We start from the raw sequence: 10,532 nt of genomic DNA, 5'->3' as shown, positions 1-10,532 counted from the left end.
ACACACACACACACACACACACACACACACACACACACACACACACAAAGTTCCCAGCAGCTCCCTCCCAACCTCTTACCCCCCACCACCAGCACCCAGACCCAATTGCCTGGAAACGAGGAGTGAAACAAGAGAGAGAGAGAGAGGTGCATGGAAAGAAGGAGAGAGCAGCGGTGTGGGAATGAACGAACACGGCCCCAGGAAGTAGAGATAAATAAGTATGTGGAGTGAGTGGGCGGGTGAATAGGGTCTCCTGCAGCTGACAACAGGGTCCGGAGGGGTACGATCAGTTTTGCTCCCGGCGTCTAGGCTATATTTTTAAAATACAGTAAAATACAGATGGAAAGCTTGTAGGGTTTTTGTGTTTGAGCATGTGTGGTAAATGAAGGTTTTCACTGACGCTATTAAAATTAAAGCCATCAGTTGTTTAGCTCACCATTTAAGTTGCAGAGCCTACATGTGGAAATTTGCCAAAGCTGAAACGCATTGCAGTCTGCAAGTCACAGCATCAGTCATTATTGAACCCCTATTTGCAACAAAACAAACAACAACAGATAAATTGTATGGTATGTATGGTTTACGCAAATCCTATGCATATACACACAGAACATCCAGACACACGTTCATACATACTGGCTGAACTTGACCTCCCTTTTGTCTTTGATAACACTACCGCTGCTGTGTAGGATGTTGTTGCTAAAGATGCTCTCAGCCCAGTCGTGTCATACTGCTGTCACTCAGAGCTCATCAGATCTCAGATTTTCCCCTTTCGTCTCTCTGTCTGACGCTCCATCTCTTTGTATCTCTCTCTACCTCTGTTTACTCTCTCTTTCTTCTCTCATTCTGTGATAATTAGTGCATTAGTCCTATCATTGGCATCACCCCCAGCTACAGCAGCAGCCAGCAGAGCTTCTTGTCACAGCTCAGAGGGCCAATGGAGTGGACAGCTCAACCCTGGTACTCATCATCTTCATACCGCGCCCAGCCAGCCTCCTCCAGCCACATTATCTAGCTATGTTATCCAGCCATGCTGCTAATTATTTTCAAACCCTTGCCACAGCCCTCTCGCCCCAGCCTCTGCCACATTACCTAGCCCAACTTGTAATCATCACCCTTAGCCTTGCTTCAGCCCTCTACACAGCCTGAAGCCCCATCATTAACATAGCCCATTTTTTCCCTAGTTCCAGACCATGGTTCTCTGGCTTGACCATCACAGCTCTTGGCAGTAGGCAAACAGCATACCCAATCCAAACCAGGCCCTAGAAATAGCCCGCGAGTCCTCGACCTTTATCTACCTTAGCCATCTGTATCACAGTGAGAGAACCTATCAATGCAATTGTAGCGCAGCGTGTTAAGACACACACATCCACATATAATCACATAGATGCCAGTCCCCACCTCTTCAGGATCTTAATGGCCCCAGCTTTGGCCAACAGGGGCTGTGCAGTGGTTGCCCTTTCTCCAGCTTCTTTGTGTCCTTGCCTCAACTTCCCAGTTTCCAGGAGCAGTGTTATCGCAGGGAAAAGGGATGTCAAGTTTTCCCTGCGTATGAACGTGTGTTTGATGTTTTGTATGCATAGTTGGGGCGGGGGGGACGCTTGGGAGACACCCCTTTCAATATTAACACACAAAGATAGCAAGAATGTGAATTTTTTGTTATGAAGAAAGGCTAGATTATGTGAGTGACTGCCTAAACCTCTTACAGTTGAAACATTTAATATGGCCAGCACTGTAATGTCCATTGTTCTATAACGTACTCAAGCTTCCTAGCTTCTGCACCAGCTCAGTGCACCAGCATTAACTAATTTCAAATGCAGACATGGGAAAGCCCTCTCTGCCCATGCTAATTTTGTGGTTGTGTTAGTAGCCATGTCACCAGCGGTACTGCCTGTAACCATAGAGGATAGCTAATTAGGAGGCTACGTGCTAATCAAGTACACTACAGTGAGTGGTCACGTCTGTGTCTGTCTACGCTCCAAGCATTTCCTTCCCCTCGCATTAGACTGACACCCGTCACAACTTTCAAAAGCCAGCGTCTGATCAGAAGCAACACACACTGATACACACCGGAACACATGTTTGCGCAGGCATCCCTGCTTTCCTGAGCACATGCACATAGACAATCACATACACACACATGAATACATGCATATACACAGATCATTGCCGATAGCCTACCCACACATATACTTTAATGTTGCAACAGCATTGTCCTCGTTACTTCCTCTCGGCACAACACACACTCTCCTTCAAGATACTCTGGTGTGGCTTTGTTACTATCATTATTGTATTGTGGGTGCAAAGCTTCAGGCAACAGGGACGGGAGAAGTGTGTCCACATTCATACACACATGGTGGCCCACTATTAATGGCCTCAGCCATAATGTTTCACCGTGATGCATGCAACTAATGTACGAGGGATCTTTTTAATGGGAACAGTATTCATTAGCAATTAATTCCTAGACTGAAATAGGCCACGTCCACCGCCAAGTACAGACAATGGAATTAGGTGGGGCAGGGGCAGCAAATGCATATCCACCTTTTATATGTGTCTGTCTCTGTATGTATTTCCTACGTTATCACGTCCATCCATCTTTCCAGCTCTGCTGCATTAATGTCTAGGTTATTGCGGTGAGAAAGAAAGAACGCTAATTCTCCATAACCATTTTACTGCATGTGTAAAACGCTGCAGCCCCTTCATTTGCACAGCCGTAAAATATTCCCCCTGCCAGACTCCTTCCTACTCAGGACCTCAGATTTATCAATTAACCCAACACTTTGCTTTCATTACGGTGGCATTTTGCTCTGCGAGGCCTGCATACAGAGTAACACTGAGGGCCGAGTGCACACAACATGATGTCAAATGGACAGTCTCAATTACATGATTAGCAATCATATTTTGCCGTGACATGAGAGAAAGAATGACATTAGACATTATTATTTATGATCAAAGTTGTTGGACGCAACTTGACCAGATCACGGTTCACTTCAGGCCAATTTCTTTACTTAACCGAATGAATTTATGTCGAGCTCCTGTTTAAAACTAATAAATACAATTTGGTTTGGGAATTTCTCATTGAAAATATTCACAATTTTGGCATTGAGTAGATTCAGAAGTCGATTTGGATTTGCTTCTCTAGGCCTGAATGCAATCTTCAGGCCAACTGTCAATCAAGGCCTTTTCAAAAACAAATGTATAGTCCGTTAAAAAAAAAAGAAGCAAAAGTACCCTTGAATCTTTTAAAAAGTCTAGTGTTTTTATTTTACGTAATCTTTTAGTGTGTACTCTAATTTTCATTAGTGTTGTTAGCATTAATACAATGCGGTTAAGTGGGAGTGCTTGTCAAGTAAAAACTCTCTCATTAAAAGAAATCTTAAAATCCTGAAATCACAGCATTAGTCATAGTCATAGTCATAGAGGTTATTGAGACTCTGCAAGTGTTTAGATGTACCATAATGAGAAAAAAACCTTACAATTATTGTAAGATCGATCTTTACGAACATATTTTCAGGTTTATACTTGTATTGTTTAAAAAACACTGTCTGAATATACCTGTCTGAAATGCTCAGTTTTAGTGCCTCTCTCTATAAGGCCCCCTCCTGTAAAAGACCAGTCCACTCTGATTGGTCAGCGCATCTGTGCTGTTGCAGTCTTCTCAGTAACACGGCAGCCAGGGACTCACTGTGTATGTCAACTGCACAGAGTTAAGCAGCACTTCTAAGGTGACTATAACATTGTGACATTACAACCTACGGAAGTCCTGGCTGCTTGTTTAAAGGCACAGTTTCTGACTACAGCCTGTGTGTATTTCTCAGTGGATTGAGCCTTTTGATAATTTCATAGTATAGACCTGCTTTATAATAATAAAAAAAAGATATGAAAGTCTCACTTTCTACAATATGGGATCTTTAAATTAGAAAGATGGGGCTTTAGTAGTGATGCATTTAATTGGCAATGTACCGATGTCAGTTTAAATGCATCTAACCAAGTATTGTACATGAGTTCTTCAACATTCCAAACAGAAATACATTTTATTGTTAACATATATATATACATATATATAATAATAATCTATATTTAATTGTTACTCACTGTTACGAAAAAAGAAAATTAAAGATACCTACTGTATAAAAATGCATTGTCATCTTGGTTATTCTGAGGAAAAGTTGAGATGGGAGATTGCTTTCAGGTTTATTTAGATAGTTTCCTCTCCATGTTTACATAGATGTAAGAGAAAGCAGGCAGACAAGCAGTATAAGGATGTCTGTGCTTTTAATGGACCACCTGTCCCTGTGCAGATATGCTCCACTGAACCATACTGTATGTAGTGTGGTATAATCACTGCCTTTCTCTGTCTCTATCTCCTGCCATCACTCTTTCTTTCCCTTGCTGTCTTGTTTATTTTCACACTTGTTCTCTTTTTCTCTGTCCTCTTCATCTGCAGTACCTTGCTGCAACTTTTTTATGCCCCCCTCCCCCACCCCCTTTTCCTCGCAAACAATGTGTTGTAGGTGTGTGTGTGCTATCAAATATAACATGACAGCCCTCTCATACAGCGCTGTGTTGGTGATAGAAGTCAACCCTAGCTGTGGAATGCAAATGGATTGGAATGAAGCTATGGTGTGTAGATGGACACAGAGGATGCAACAGACAGGATACATTGACTTACGTGTGTGTTTTGCATTCAAAAAAGCGACAGAATACATTTTTTAATAGCAGGTAGAAGTGTGTTTGATTCTCTTACGTTGTCCGTTTCCTTTTAAATTGCACACGTTCATTTTCTCCGGATGAATCTTAGTCCATTGTTGTACTCTAAACTCCTTTTAAAATAACTGATAAGATTACCTCTCATTCTTTTATCTGTTCACCTTTGTGTGTCTACTGCCTATCGTCTCCAAGATGAAATAGGTGTCATTTGGTGACACAAGGTGTGTATACGTGAAAGCACGTGTCACTGTGAGTGGTCATTCCAATGTGATTTGTATACTTTGTTTTGTACACTTGGTAAAAGGACTGATGTTTATGTGAAAGCCACATCTTTACCTATGTTATTAGATAGTTGATATATGCGCATGCCTGTGTGTGTCTTATTGCAGGCCCATATGCTCACAAGCCAGCACAAGGAGCAATGTGTGTGTGGGGGGGGGCTGGGTTGGCGGTGGGATCTGGAAAGAGAAGCAATCACAAATACTTAAACCTGCAAATGGCCTTGATGTCCTGTGCTAAGCAGTCTGTGTTGACTGATGAGCCTGTTAACCCTGGCTGAAACAACTCCAGCACAGGGGATGAGACAGCAACGCTGGTCCCGGCTGTTCCTGGCCCATTTTGCATGGGAATTGTGCATATTTAATCTAAGGTGTGCCGAGGTGCAAAGACAAGCCCCCCTCTTCTCTGTTTCTCATTATAGATGTGTAATAGCGCCCTGAGGCTGGGGGGCCTTAATTCACCAGCCCCAGTCTTAATCTTACCCTCAGTCTCAGCCCCCACCTTCCCTTATGGCCTACTCTCTACTCAAATCAGTACTAGTCCCAGTTCTCTTCCCAAGATTTGTCTCTCCTAGTACTATCCTACATAATGCGTTAGCCTCAGACTGGGCCAAAGCTTTTTTACCTTTCTAAGCAGGCTGCCAGATAGAAAGCTGCCCAGTGTTAGAACAACGTAACACTGGCGGGTGAGCGGAAGTCCATGTCGTACTGGAGAGCATTTATGCTTTTGTTCGTTTACAGTTTCTTTGTAAACTTCACAATAGTTCTGCAGAACAAACTAAGCATTGATAAGAAAAGGATGGTCCTTCGTTTTGTGTCTATCGCCCTCCTAAAAGCCGCAAACCGGCACTTGAAACGCCCACTACGTAGGGCTGCTGCATAATGCTGCTGGACATGCCGCTCGCTAATTGCGCCAATAATAGCTTGCTTCCTCCGCATGTCGGCAGTAGTAGAATTAATGCAGAATTGAACTGCACAGCAGCTGCTAGTATAGACAACATGGTCTGAAACACCTGTAATCCACTATCCATTATACGTATGTTGAATTAACCACTGGTAGTTTATAGATAATTAAGGCTTTTGTTGTCTGTTTTCTACCGGCGGTGTAACGAATCACGGAAGGACACGTTGTGACTACTAAGACCCAATGAACGCGGTGTGTATGTCATTGTTTTTAAAGGGCCCTGTTTCCGCTCGTCCACACTATGAGGCAACCCCGGAGTTTTCAAACTAACATGGCGTCGGTAGTGTTTTAAGCGCCTCCGTTTTTGGGGTTTTAAAACTCAGGAGTAGTGTGGACGCTCGGTGTAAACGTGGCAAAAGATATGCGTTTTAAAACGGAAACATAGCAGTGTGGATGTAGCCTTAGTGTTCTGTTCCACCTGTCACCCTGACAGACTCTCTGGGAGGTAAAGCTGAACCTAACCGGTTCATGACTGAGTAGCGGACTATGCACAACTACGACTGAATCTGGTCATAAGAAAAAATATGTAATCAATATGCCATACATACATGCTAAACATATAACATTCAAGCTGAAGTGATGAAAATTGATTTTTACAAATAATCTCACCTCTCCATGCTTTGTATTACTTCTGGATTTCCAGCCAACTCTTCTTTCCTTTTTCACCTGCAAATTCAAAATTGCTTTTTTATAATTTTTTTTAGAAACTGACTAATACTGGAGAATGGCAGATAAAATGCATGCAGGCAAGAATTGTGTTTGGTTGGCAAAGCTCAGCATTCAGATGCAACTCACTTGATGTGCCGTGTTTCTTAGCTGGTAAGAACACTATAAAACTAATCCGGCACCTCAAGGCAGAGATCAGTTGGTAAATAAAGATTTAATTTATGTTTAACTTTTGTTTTATAACAAAGGCTACATTTTTTAACAAACTCTCTCATTTTACAACTGAACGGTACACTAAAATTAGTTTCTGAAAAGTTGTCTATTGCCACTTGAAATGGTTCCTTTGTTTCTTCATGTTGCATTAGTTGGGAATTCTGCATCCGTTCCGTGATTAATGCGATTGAGTGTCAATGACAAGAGCTCTCTGAAGCATCTATCCATCTAATTCCGTCTATCACTTCATCTCTCTCTCTCTCTCTGTCCTCTCATCCCCCTCTAATCCAGCCAACACTTCTCTGCAGGACAGAACAATTAATGTTTCTTCTCATTTACTCGTTCTTCTTACCCCTATCTTTTCTTTTTTCCTCTCTTCCTTTTCTTCATATTCCTCTTCAGACGATTTTTTCTCATGCATGTCGCATGCATCATATTTCTACCGTATGAGAGAAAAGTGAGTGTGTGTATGTGTGTGAGTATGTAGTTTGAAGAGGGACCCCATGCTGTGTATGTAATTTCTTGTTTGTACATGGTCCCAAACATCTTTGACCACTGCAGAGCAGGGGAGAGATGTTTAGAGAGACAGAGAGGTTGAACAAGACAAAAAAAAGATTGAGAGAAAAGGAAAGAGAGGGGGGGAGAGGGGGAAAAACAGGATGATAACAAAAGCAGCTCGGATTTCACAGACGCATATTTCATCAATCATGTGAATAAGTCGTGGTGATTATGCATGGCGGTGGCAGGCCGAGGGGGGGCTGATTACCATACACCATAAAGGCTGCTTTCTTATCTCACACACACTGATTAGTTTCTGTCTGCAGATAGCCTCTCACTCTTCGCTCTTTTTCACACACACATACTCGCACACACACACACACACGCTCGTGGGGTGCGTCTACCTCTACACCTCCCCCCACACACACACACACACACACACACATGCGCACAATGATACTAAAATACAGGTAAAGGGAGTTGAGCAGGTGGCAGTAGGCAACCCCAAGGGCCAGATGAGAAAGTTTCACAGAGTATCTCATTTCTAACTGGTTTAACTTATCCAGGTGTCAAAATAATCTTCAAGTGAACTGTGTTAAAACCATGTGATAAAACATTCCCCAAAACATTGTATGTCAAAGGTGGATTTGAGTTCTGTCACAAATAGTGGTGTCCCCTTGCTGGTTCAGCACACATGTGAACTACGGATTAATTACACCGGTTCACCATCGTAGTGTTAAATACATTTGTATTGCCGATCATTATCACCCAATTATTAGTAAAAATATGTGATCGGGACATCAGAATTCATGCTTTCTATTTGCCGATCCCTGATAATGTTACATTGTCAACAACAAATCAGTGTTGAAATTGCAGGAGAAGAGCTAGTAACGATGGCAGCAGCGCTAACGGCTAACGTATGGAGGTGCGATTCAATTACATTATGATGCGTTCAGGCTCTGTTCGGTGAAAGTGAGTATTGGCCGGAGGAAAATTATGTCGTTATCATGATGTGTTCAAATGTGATCTTGTCAAATGTAGGTGAGAAACTTGTATAAATCCAGTTGTTTGAAGGAGATGTTTTCACAGCAATATAAAATAGATATTAGAAAGTGAATTATGAGCTGTTTAACTTCCTAGCACAAGCTCTAAGCAGCTTATATTACATCATTAATACTGCTAATCAATAAAAATACAATCTTTGATTTACGTATCATTTGAATCGTGTGTTTTTATGGGGAAAAAAACAAAAACACGATAGATGACTATAATAAACTAAAAGGATCATATTTAGAGTTTTTGATGGTTTACACTGACTTCAGAGAGGTTGAAATGATTTTTGGTACGGTAGCTAAAAAACAAAATGTGCATGTTATTTTGCAAACATAATGCTAACATCGTTATGCATTTTACTTGATCCTCATTTTAGACCTGTTGTATGTTTTATTTTGTCAATGGATTATCACACCATTGTTAGCCTTATGTTTGCAAAATAACACAAAAGACATGAATGAAAACCCGTATATGTATCTTTCAGGACCTTCGCCTCACTCAGTGGCCATCCTTACCATAAAAACACTACTTAGGAGCAACGAAATTCAGACGGTGGTTGGCGTTTCCGCGGTTTTGCACTCTTTCTCATGTATTTATGACTTTATAATCTTTAATCTCAGAGAATATCCATGTTTTTGTCTTGTACATTTCCAACTTTATTCCCAGAAGAAAATATTACCCTCTGTAAATCCACATTCCAGCAAATGTTCTATTCTCGTTGCAGGAAACACATTCTTCTTCATCTTAAAATATGTTGTTTCTAAAAAGGAGAAGCTTTATTTTTACATCAGGCCTTTTACACCTTTGCATATGAAATCTATTCCATTTTTTTTTTTGGTGGACTGAGTGGTTACTAGGGAATTAAAACCAAAGTGTATCACTACTTTATCCCCAGGCTAATGCGTTGCAGTCTGTTTTGGTGCTGTAGGTCATTTAACTGCAACTGTGGCCTTTACATGGTGCAGAATGAGAGAGAGAGAGACAGCGAGGTGGAAGGAGGATGAGGAGGTGAGGCTGGGGCAAAATTAGCTACGTATGAAAGGCCTCGCTTTGTGTCCCAACCAGGGAATTAGAAATTACTCCTTCTCTTACGCTCCCCTCTCTCTCGCTCTGATATATAATGTAAACTCATTTGGTAACCAGGCTCGGGCTGCGTTGCTCTATCTGAGTGTCTGCATGTGAGAAATGCGCCTGGGACGCATTAGGGCCTCCTGACAGGGGCCTGGGTGAAATAAGTGAAATTAATGGAGCTCCTTTCATGTCGGACAAGGCCGCGGCACCCCTTTCACGCCGCGTACAGTCACAGAAAAGTCAATACTTTTTTATTACTCCTCGCTTGCCCTACATTCCCCGCTACAAGTGCTCTGTTCGCTAATTGGTTTCAGTTTGCAGAGAAAAAGAGAGAGAGAGAGAGAAACGGGAGAGAAAGAGAGGGAGAGTACTCCATCCCAAAGAACACTGAGGCAAATAAATCAATCTCATATTTTTTCTCCCTGCTGTCTTTTCTCATTGAGTAACATCATGGCAGAGAGAGAGGAATATGAGAGAGGAATAAAGGAGAGAGCGAGAGGGTAAATGGTTGGTTAGAGCACGCCTGGTCCCCTGGGAGCATAATGATATCTGGGAGCCTGTTAATGGAGACGAGTGGTTAAAGTGGTCTCGGGCCAGGTCACCCCAGGGGGCTTCTAACCAGCAACCTCACCTCAGTTGGCTGCTTGCGCTCTGGGCTCAGAGGCATAATGGAGCATTCTACACAAAATATAATTTCAGACAGATGCTTTGATAGATTTGCGGAAGATGACATTCATCTCTACTATGTGTGCGCAGATATTGGGATCAGTCTTTAGCTGCATAAGGCCTGGTAAGTGATTGTTTGCATGGTGTTTCTCAAGCCCTGCTGCACTGATGTCATCCTGTTTTTAAAATGACCAGATATATTGTCAGTATGTGTTGTTATCTTGCAGTATGACACGTGGTGCTGAATGAACACATCTTCTTTTGCAGTAGCAATTCAAAAATAAGGTAGAAATTCATCCTGTGAAAGATTTGGAATTTGACTACTGTAGAAACTTCATAATTGGGTGTGCCGGCATTTCTGCAAGTATGCTGTGTGTGTGTGTGTGTGTGTGTGTGTGTGTGTGTGTGTGTGTGTG

At 42.1% G+C, this 10,532-nt stretch overlaps 1 protein-coding gene across 2 annotated transcripts in view; it reads left to right on the top strand.

Moving 5' to 3' along the window:
- spata17 (spermatogenesis associated 17) overlaps window positions 1-10,532 on the top strand; it is a 60,432-nt gene that overhangs the window by 21,418 nt on the left and 28,482 nt on the right. The window lies entirely within an intron of this gene.

This window comes from Anarrhichthys ocellatus, unplaced genomic scaffold (genome assembly GCF_004355925.1).
Source record: "Anarrhichthys ocellatus isolate YVR2014 unplaced genomic scaffold, GSC_Weel_1.0 scaffold6, whole genome shotgun sequence".
Lineage (NCBI taxonomy): Eukaryota > Metazoa > Chordata > Actinopteri > Perciformes > Anarhichadidae > Anarrhichthys > Anarrhichthys ocellatus.
Note: the sequence above shows the minus strand (reverse complement) of the source record. Positions and strands in the feature narration are given on the sequence as shown.